Source organism: Mobula birostris, chromosome 15 (assembly GCF_030028105.1).
Source record: "Mobula birostris isolate sMobBir1 chromosome 15, sMobBir1.hap1, whole genome shotgun sequence".
Taxonomy (NCBI): domain Eukaryota; kingdom Metazoa; phylum Chordata; class Chondrichthyes; order Myliobatiformes; family Myliobatidae; genus Mobula; species Mobula birostris.
This window is the reverse complement of record NC_092384.1, coordinates 63,321,375-63,331,766: the sequence shown is the minus strand read 5'-3', so window position 1 is coordinate 63,331,766 and position 10,392 is coordinate 63,321,375. Positions and strand designations below refer to the sequence as shown.

At 43.5% G+C, this 10,392-nt stretch overlaps 1 non-coding gene across 1 annotated transcript; it reads left to right on the top strand.

Moving 5' to 3' along the window:
• The first annotated feature begins 425 nt into the window (after positions 1-425).
• Positions 426-534, top strand: LOC140210796 (U6 spliceosomal RNA). The gene has a single exon (XR_011889296.1). It is a non-coding gene; the product is annotated as a U6 spliceosomal RNA (small nuclear RNA).
• The last annotated feature ends 9,858 nt before the right edge of the window (positions 535-10,392 follow it).

Below are 10,392 nucleotides of genomic sequence, written 5' to 3'. Positions count from 1 at the left end.
GGAGGTGTATGGAGGGATATGGTCCATGTGCAGGTCAGTGGGACTAGGCAGAAAATGGTTCAGCACAGCCAAGAAGGGCCAAAAGGCCTGTTTCTGTGCTGTGGTTTCTATGGTTTCTATGGAGTAGCAAAGATACTTGGGGGCCCTGTGCAGGATTCCCTAAAGTTTAACTTGGAATTTGAGGCTGTGGTAAGGAAGGGAAATGCATTTTCAAGATTCATTCTGAGAGGACTAGAATATAAAAGCAAAGATATAATGCTGGAAGTTTATAAGGGATTGGTGAGACCACATTTGGAGTGTTGTGAGCAGTTCTGGAAACCTTTCTATGAAAGGAAATGCTGGCACTGGAAAGGGTGCAAAGGAATTTTATGAAAATGATCTTCGGTTAACACATTAGGAGCAGTTCATCATTGATAGCTTGGGGCCTGCACTCACTTTGGCAGCAGATATACTAAAACTGGAACGATACAGAGAGGATTAGAAAGGCCTCTGTGAAAGGATGACATGCAAATTCATGAAGCCTTCCATATTTCGGAGCAGTGCAGTAGCAGAGTGGTTAGCATAACACTATTACGGGACCATCTCTATTCATGCTACCATTTGTGCAGGGTTAAATGTTCTTCCTTTGAATACATGGGTTTCCTCTGTGTGCTGTGGTTTCCTCCGACATCCCAAAGATGTAAGCTGTGTTGGTGCCAGAATCATGGCGGCACTTGCAGCCCCCAGCACATATTCGGACTGTGTTGGTAGTTGGCACAAATAACACATTTCACTGTATGTCTCGATGTACAGGTGACAAATACAGTTAATCGTTACTTGCTTGAGTTTAGGAGAATGATTATTTTATTGAAACCTATCAAATATTGAAAGGTTATATAGAGAGGTTGTGGAGAGGATACTTCAAATAGTGGGCGGGTCTAGAACCAGAGGACACAGCCTCAGAATAGAACAGAGATGTGGAGGAATTTCTTTAGCCAAAGGGTTGTGAATCTGTGGAATTCATTGTCACAGACATCTGTGGAGGCCAAGTCATTGGGTATATTTAAAATGGAGGTCGATAGGTTTTTGATTAGTAAGGGTGTCAAAGGTTATGGAAAGAAGGGAGGAGAATGAGTTGAGAGGGAAAATAAATGAGGTATGAGTGAATGGTGGAGAAGATTCAAAGAGCTAAATGCCCTGTTCTGCCTCTAGAGGCACTGTTTGTTTTGTATGTCATTCTTTTTGTACAAACATCACTTCCTGTTCATAAGCTGTTTTTTTTACTTCATTTCCTGTGCAGGTTACTTTGGATTTTGACTTGGAGCAAATATAATAGAAAGGCAAGCATCTCTATCCACTCTCTATTTGTCCTTGAAACAGTAAAATTTGTGAGTCTTAAACTTTCTTGATATTGGTAAACAGTTAGTAGATGTACTTTGAAGTAAATATTAGGTTTATTGTTCTTTCTGGGTGGCGGGGTGGAGATGCATCTCTTCCAAAGGAGGTGTAAGGCACTGCTTCCATCGCTAGACTGCAGGTCAATGTGCAGCACCTGCTTAGACCCTGATCAGGGTCATGTGAAGCCATGGGAGCAGGTGGTGCATATCTGCTGCTGGTGTTATACGAGCACTGACACCAGGCAGACAATCTCTGAAGAGTATTGATAATTGCTGGGGTCACCCATCTTGTAAAGACGTTGCACAGAAGAAGGCAGTGGGCAAACTGAGAAATTTGCCAGGGACAATCATAGTCATGGAAAGACCATGATCGCCCAAGTCATACGACATGCTACAAAATGAATGTCTGAATTGTTCATCACTATTAAGCTATTGTTGTGTCATGAGTCCACTCTAGTCCACAGCATAGCTATAGAATATTGCATGTGTGTGGTACTGGTCGTGAGAATAATCGATAATATTAGTATATTCAGACACACTATGATTCTGTATTGAATCTAATCTGTGTTTTACTTAACTTTCTGCAATTTCACAAAGTTTTCTCATTTAAAACCCTGCAGAAAGTTTCCAGCTCAAGTGATTTTTGAGAAGGTGTTGAACTGCCTGTCCAGCTTTGTACACAATGCATTACATGGGCAGTAGACCTGTCTTTATCAATCTTAGTTACTTCAGTCTTGCAGTGTTAGATATATTAGCTGCAGATTTGTATTTGATAACAGTAGACATTCTAAAATTAGAAGCATATTGTATTAATGAAGGATTGGCAATATAGATAGGTAATTAGCTAAAGGAAAGGAGATAGACATGATGCTTTTCTGTTTGGGGAGAAAGATACTGTATACTTGTTGAAATTAGGATATATACAATCTTGATTTTGAGCAATACAAATGAGTTTGCAAATACTCAAATTGAAGTTGAAAATGTAGCATGGCAATATGAGGCCGTGGAGAACAAGCATTACTCAAGGCAGATAATTATGAAGAAAAATAATGTGTGGAGAGGCACCATAATCTAAACAGCTTTGTCTTTAATGGGGTACAAGAACAGAGGAATCTGTGATAACACATCCAGAAATCTTTCAAGGTGACAGTTCTGATTGATATAAGTAAGAAAACGTGAGTTGCGGTAACTAGGGAGATAAAATAAAGAATATAGTACTCACATTAAACATTTCTATTGTTCTTCATCGGAAATTAAGAATTAGAAATAGACTTCCAGTAACATAGTGGTGCACACAGACTTGTATGGAATCAACTAAAGGTGTCATTGTCTTTTTTTAAATGAAACTTTTTATGATTGCAAGTCCCCGCTGGACATTAAGAACTTAAAGTACTGCAGGTCTACCTCATCAGTGAATTGCTCATTGGTGGATAAACTGAACGAGATCGATTTGATGCAGTCCGTGATGCTGCCCTTGACAGAGAAGCATCTATTCATGGAGGAGGTGTGCAGTCGAGCAGGGAGTGCTAGTCACATTTTTTGTGATGGCAACACCCTGCTGGACATTGGTGGAATGCTGCAAGTCCACTTCATTGTTTTTTTGGTGAATAGCAGGGGGAGCAGTGTGTCCTCAGTCGTAGCAAAGACTAGGCCTCAAGCTGTGGTGTCACCTGTTTGCAGCTGCCCAGCGGCATCAGAGTCAGGCACTTCACCAGACTGCTAGATGCAGTGCTGTGTGGAATACATGCTGGAGTCAGTGATGCCCCCAGTATTCACTTAGCAGAAGATAAGCTGAATTGAGTTCGACTGCAGACAGCTGCAACATTCATGGACTCAGGGACCTGCACTATATATTTTTTTTTGTGTGACTATTTTATTTCTGTCTTATATGCACTTCATATCTGAAATACTCTATGTGTGCCTTGTTTTGTGTATGACTATTGGTACTGTGTCTTGTACTTGGCCCCGGTAAAACGCTGTTTCTTTTAGCTGCATTCGTGGGTCTTCATGTACAATTGACTGGCAATTAAACTTTAACTTGAACATCTAGCTAGAGTACTGGATATAGTTAAAAGAATCCAGTCTACAAAAGAAAGTCAGTGCCCTGAAGAGGGTACAGTGAGGACGCTATAGTGCAGGTATTCCCAACCTGGAGATCACAGACCACTCGATTAATGGTAAAGGTCCATGGCATAAAAAAGGTTGGGAACCCCTGCTATAGTGGGATGATATCAGGATGCGGCTATGAAATAATATGGAGAAATTAGCTCTGACACCAGCACAATTCGCCAAATGTCCGCATTCTCTGCTAACTCTATGATTCTAACGCTGTAAACTGGGTGCAATCGACACTGTTGCACATTTGACCCAGATGAGCTGCTGACTTGCTTTTTTTATGTGGGATAAATGGGCTGAGTTATAGAATTAAATCCCAAAAACATCAGGTCAAAAAAAGTCCCGGAATTCCTTGTGAAAATGGAATTTCACTTACTCAGTCATTTTGAACCATTAGTTATGGCAATGCTTAACTTTATCCCTCTGCTTCAATGAAAGCTGTCTTTACGTGGCAATATTTACAGAAATTATAACTTCTCATTTGTTGAAATCAACACCATTTATTAAATTCAATAGCTCCGATAAATAAAGATTTAGTTTATAAACTGCTCAAATGGAAAGTTCTTAGCTGAATTTCAAGTAGTTTTACTGTTTGCGTTTTACATGTGAATCACGATCTAATTACACCAGTGGCCATGGATCAGAACAAACACTATTTTGTAAACCTGAACAAATCGACATTTTACTTTTCAAAAACCTTTCTCTGCGAAACTATCTACAAAATTCTCTCATCCTTCTCCCCCCTCCTGATTTGAAATGCATATTCAAGTAGTATTTGTGTAATATAATTTTAAAGACCCTGCAGTGTTTAGAAGTTTCAGATTCATACCCTACGGCCTTGTTGTGTGTCATGACACCAGGTCACTGAGCTCTTTGTCTCCTTCTTGCACTCCAACTCATCATTGTTATTATGGTGGTGTGATCATCGAACTTATAAATGGGGTTCGGGCAGAAGCTGGTCACATCAGTACCTATCACCAAGAAGGGTTTGGTAAAACCAGGTCTACCTGAGTACTAAAGGACAAAGCTACCAGCCTGGGCATGTAGCAAACTGGGCCTCCACTGGTTAGAGTTGACCACAGATGTTGCATCCTAGATGTCTAGGTACACAAACCAGTGCAGTACAATATGGAGAGCAAGCTGTTGCCTGTGCAGCAAGCTCCCCCTCTCCATGTATCTGATAGACCCAAAGGAACAGCCAAGACTGATACAGTTTGGCACCCAGCAGCATCACAAGAGTTGTCAGTCAGCATTGAACTCAAGGTATGACTACCTTAAGGAGTCCAGCTCCGAATTTTTGCCTCAGGGTTTATTCACAAAGTCTTCTCCATGAGTGGGTATTGCTACAAGGCAGCACAGGTTTGAGATCAGGGTTTTCCTTCCAGATGAGCTGCCAACCACATCTGATGAGCCCCGCCTACCCAAATTGCAGCAAAGGATATACCAACTGGTAGATGGTGACAGACTTTTCCCCCAAGATACGGGAGTCAAAAACTAGAGGCGGGAGATGAGAGAGGAAATACTTAAAGGGGACCTCAGGGACAAGTTTTTCAGATACCTGAATAATCTTTCACATTGTCAAGTAGAAGTTAGTATTGTAACTCTGTGTGAACAGCTTGTCTAGGGGCACAGCTATCTCTGGAGCAGTGATCTTCAATACTCCACTTGGGGTGCTGTCCAATCCTGTGGCCTTTGCTGCAACCAGTACATTCAGGTGTGTCGTCTAATCACATGAAGGTGAGTGAATTGGCTGCAGAGTGGCTCCTGTGACAGTGATGATCTAATTAGGGTATAAAGTAGGTTCTGCAGTACTGAAGAAGCATTATTAAGAATGCTTCAGTCTTTTTTTGTTCTCACTGGGCCTTGTTACCAGTGAGGATGGGGAAGAAATAAGACCTCCTCCTCCCATTAGTTACTTGGTTATTCACTACCATTCACTGCAGACGTTGACCCGACTGACCCATTGGCTGTGAACTCATTTAGCTCTGTCCATTGAATAAATAAGTAGTCCAGTATTGCAGTGAGGCTAGACTGGCAACTGCCCATTATAAAGTATCTCTGGTGCTGATGTACTCCCTGGACTGCTCACTGACCTTTGGTAGCAATGGTAGAGTGAAGGGAATGCTGAATCATGAGTTTACAATTAGGATAAGGTCAAGTTATTTTATCCCTCATGTTGATCCATGGGTAACCTGCTCCGGCAGTTAGGTGCTGCAAGACCTGGCCAGATTGGTTTGTTATAGGGCTGCCAAGCCAGTCTTGGCGGAGAACATTAAACACCACCCCCCACCCCCAACCTCATTTTATGCCCCTGCTACTTTCAATGCTCCTTCCTCCTGTTATTTAACATAGAGAAAACCTGTCTGATCTGACTGGATCCACTGAGGGGGTGATGATAGATGGTAATTAGTAGTAGGTTTCCTTATCCACCTTCGAACTGGTGTCACATGACATTATAATGACTAAGGAAAGAGATTCTGCTAACGCTGTCCTGACCCATCTTCTGAGACATCTGGTGTCCTTTATCCCAATATCGAGGCTCAATTTGCCAGAGTGAAGGGGAGATCAGTTAATGATCATGTGCACCATTGTGAGCTCTGTAACATCGCTCGCTTCCCTCCCATCTCGTAGGACAGTGACCTTCTACTGTGGCCATTCTTTATTAATCTTTGAGGTCCAAGCGCCTCACTTCAGACTACTTGGCGCACGTGTTCTGTTTCAAAGAAGCTTTACCATGGTATAGCTTCAAATAGTTTTCCCAGTGCTGTCTAGCACTGCTGTTCTGTCCTTTTGCAGTTACTGTATCAGAGGGGATCCCAGCCTTTTTTATGCCTTGTTGGGAGCCACTACCATATCAGGATGAGAATCAGGTTTATTATCACAGGCATACAGTATGTTGTGAAGGTCATATATATAAATGAAGTAGGTAATGCATTCATTGTCCATTCTATAATCTGATGGTGGAGTGGAAGAAGCTGTTCCTGAAAGGTTGAGTGTGTGTTTTCAAGCTCCTGTACCTCCTCGTTGATGGAAGCAATGAGAAGTGGAATGTCATGGGCGATGGAGGCTCTTACTGATGGACGCTGTCTTTTTGAGGCATCGCCATTTGAAGATGTCCTGCCGAGAAGACTAGTACCCATGATGGAGCTGGCTGAGTTTACAACTTGGAAATTCCACCAAAATTCCTGCGAGATTTTCAAAGCAACCTTTTGTTTGAAGGTTGATTTCCCCTCATTTGGTATCTCTTCACCTGAAAATAGCCATTGGTATGCATTCACTGTTACACAGCAGTGGACCTCTGGATTTTTATTCAATTCAGCATAAATATGAGATAAATCCAGCTCAGTGAAACATATCATTCTTCAGTTCTCCACATGCATGGGCACTAGCAAATGCTTATTATCAGCACTTGCATTCAGCATGACCTTACAGTCAGTTAATGCTGCTTTACAGCTGTCTCGGCAATGCTAACAGGAAAAGGCTCACTGTAGTGGACATTAACTAATACAGTCTTCTGTTCCAGCTCTTAGAGCTTCTCCACCAGCAGGAACACAAAGAATTAGGCCAGTGGGCATATTTGCCTCAACATCTTGGCTGCTGCAAATATGGTCTTTGTGCCCAAAGGTGGCATTTGATTACACCTACCAAGTTGGTGGCTTTGAAATATTCCAGGCCAGAGTCTGTCAAGGTGAGTTTTTGTGTCTCACCATCTCATTAATTAGGTTATCAACCATGTAATGCAGCGCTAATAAGTTAGTTCATGTTGTATAAAATTTGACCCCATTCCATTAATGTAACAGTTTCCTTTTGCTCAGAGATCACTACAGTCTTGCAACGTTTGCTCCTTTTGCTTCTATAATGTTATTTGCTCTGAAGAACTTACCCATTCATATAAGGAAAATGCTAAGCACCACTTGCAGCCAGAAAACTGAGTTTTCTGATACATCCTGTTACTGCCATTTCTGTTACCACTTCCATAAGTGGCCCCCCATGTGGTAACGGGGAGGAAGTGTACCCCATCTGAAGCCGTTCAGAGTGCTAAGTCTGCTCTTCGCTTCAGGGATGTGGTTGGCCAAGTCCAACATGGGAGAGCCGGGCTCGGGCTCGTCCCAAAGGCTCCTCAATGGCACAAGGCAACACCAGTGCAGAAGAGACGGCTCGTGGTGGAGGAGGTGAGAAGACAGGAGGAGGCAGAGCGACACGCGAAGGCTGTATCAATGACCAAGCAAGGCCAGTGGACTAATTGGAAGAGCCTGGAAAAGAGGAAACTTAGCTGGCGTGACATCTGGGAGATGGAGGGATCTCGGCTAAGTTTTGTCGTCAGAGTCACTTATGACCTCCTACCCACACCCCAGAACCTGAACCAGTGGTGGGGAGAAGACCCCGCTTGCTCTCTTTGTCAAGCACCCGGATCACTAAGGCACATTTTAACAGGATGTGCCATGAGCCTCACCCAGGGGCGGTACACTTGGTGGCATAACCAAGTTCCCAGACAGCTGGCATCAATCTTGGAACAGAGGTGAATCACCACAGATGCTCTCCCACAAACATCGGCAGGAAATGTCCGCATTACACAATTTGTACCAGCAGGCCAACCTCCAGAGCACCATATAACATCAAAAGATGTAAGCACTCTGCAGGTTGCTCGGGATTGGAAAATGGACGTGGACTTGGGGAAAAAAAGCTTGTGCTTCCCCCAGACATTGCAGCTACAACACTCCGGCCAGACATGGCCCTGTGGTCCAAAGCAACCAAGCTGGCATATGTTGTGGAATTAACAGTACCATAGGAAGATGGTGTCGAAGAAGCTTATGAGAGGAAAAAGACCAAGTACTCTGAACTGGCAACTGAAGCTGCCAAGAATGGCTGGAAGACCAAGATTTTCTCTGTAGACGTGGGATGCAGGGGAATTCGTTGCTACATCTATGACCAGTCTATTGAAGAAGATGGGGGTGAGGGGTCACTCCCTCCAACGAGCAATCAAGTCCTTGTCAAATGCAGCAGAAGAAAGCAGCAACTGGATTTGGATTAAAAGGAAAGACAACAACAGGGCTGCAAGATGAAGACAGGAGGGTATGGAACTGAGGGGGGTGTATCTGGGACGCCAGATAGCACCGTTGAGCCCTTTGGAGATGTCATGGGCTCATCAACAAAACATCAAAGAAGGAGGGTACCCACCTGATCACCCCCAATGGTGTACCTACCCTCGCTCCTTGTCACCACTCCAAACCCACTGCCAACATCGAGAGTGCCAACTTACCATAGGGATTGAAACATCAAGTCCTAGTAGCTCTACTGGTGCTCCTTTGCTCAGAGTTGGGGTTTCAAATTTCTGCATTACCATCCTTACCACTAGTATTGTGCTATGGAGAATTACATAATGCAGTGTAAGTTTTGAAGGAAAACACTGGATATCTTTTGCAGCACTGGACATCCAACTGAACATGAAGCATAATACATACAGCACAATCAAATTTCAAAGTAATTTTATGATCAGAGTACAAATATATCACCACATAAAATCCTGAGAGTCATTTTCCTGTGGGCATACTCAGTAAGCCTACAGAATAGTAACTATAATTCAATGAAAGATCAAGCAGAGCAGAAGACAACAAACTGTGCAAATCCAAGTATAAATAAATGGTAAGAAATAACAAGAGCATGAAATAACAAGATAAAATGTCAGATCCTTGGTTGCAGGAACATCTCAATAGATGAGCCTAGTTATCGTCTTTTGTTCAAGATCCTGATGGTTGGGGGCTTATAACTGTTCTTGAACCTCGTGGTCAAAGTCCTGAGGCTCTTGTACTTTCTACCTGAAGCCAGCAGCAGCAGCGAGGAAAGAGCATGGCCTGGGTGGTGAGGATCTCTTTCGCTTTCTTACAACAGCGTTTCATGTAGGTGTGTTGAACTTATCTCATGCCCCATGCTGCACAGAACATCGCATATCATTTGTGAAAGAAGGCTCCAGGTCAAGGGTGTACAGCACAGGCTCACGATCAAGCATACTTTCTTCAGCCAATGATTGGTGTGTCAAGGCTGACCTGGACAGGAAATAAAGTTTCCCGGAGCAAATAGCTTTCACCACATTGCGTCCAGATATAATCATATGACCATAGACAATAGATGCAGGAGTAGGCCATTCGGCCCTTCAACCCAATGGTCTGACACCAGTAAAGTAGTTATTGGTGAACTCACAGTTCCCTGGGAAGACAACATTGATGAAGCCCATGAGCGCAAGTTAACCAAGTATGCAGAATTAAGATCAGAGTGCAGAGACAGAGGGTGGAAGGTCTCATGCTACCCATTCGAAGTAGGCTGCCGTGGGTTTATTGCGATCACTTTCCAGAAGTGGCTGTGTGACCTTGGCTTCACTGGAAGAGAGATCAAGTCAACCAGCAGGGCTGTAGCTGAGGCAGCAGAGAAAGGATCAGCATGGGTGTGGACCAAGTACGTCCAGAGGGGCAGATAGTCAGACAGTGTATACATCTTTTGCAAACCCTTCAGTAGTTGCATAGACACCTGAAGAGCAGACTATCTGTTGGATGGAAGTGACTGATAGAGGCAGGTGCCAAGTTTTTAAGCTCACCAGTGGGAGATGGTGCTTTAGCACTGCTGGCCCACCACCTCGAGGGAGTCTTGATCATAAGCGAGCCAAAACTCCTGAAGACAGGTGGCAGATCAACTGATGATCCCACTGGTGATAGCACAGGACCGTTAACATCTTAGTCCACGTGTATTTTCGACTCGTAATTAGATGCGTTGAATGGTTGGGAGGGCCTTACCCGTGATGTACTGAGCCGAATGGCAGTACAATGTTGAATACCATGCAAGTATCAGCAAACACTCCTGCTTCTGATCTTGAATGGGATGGAGGTCATCGATATAACCGAACGGGATT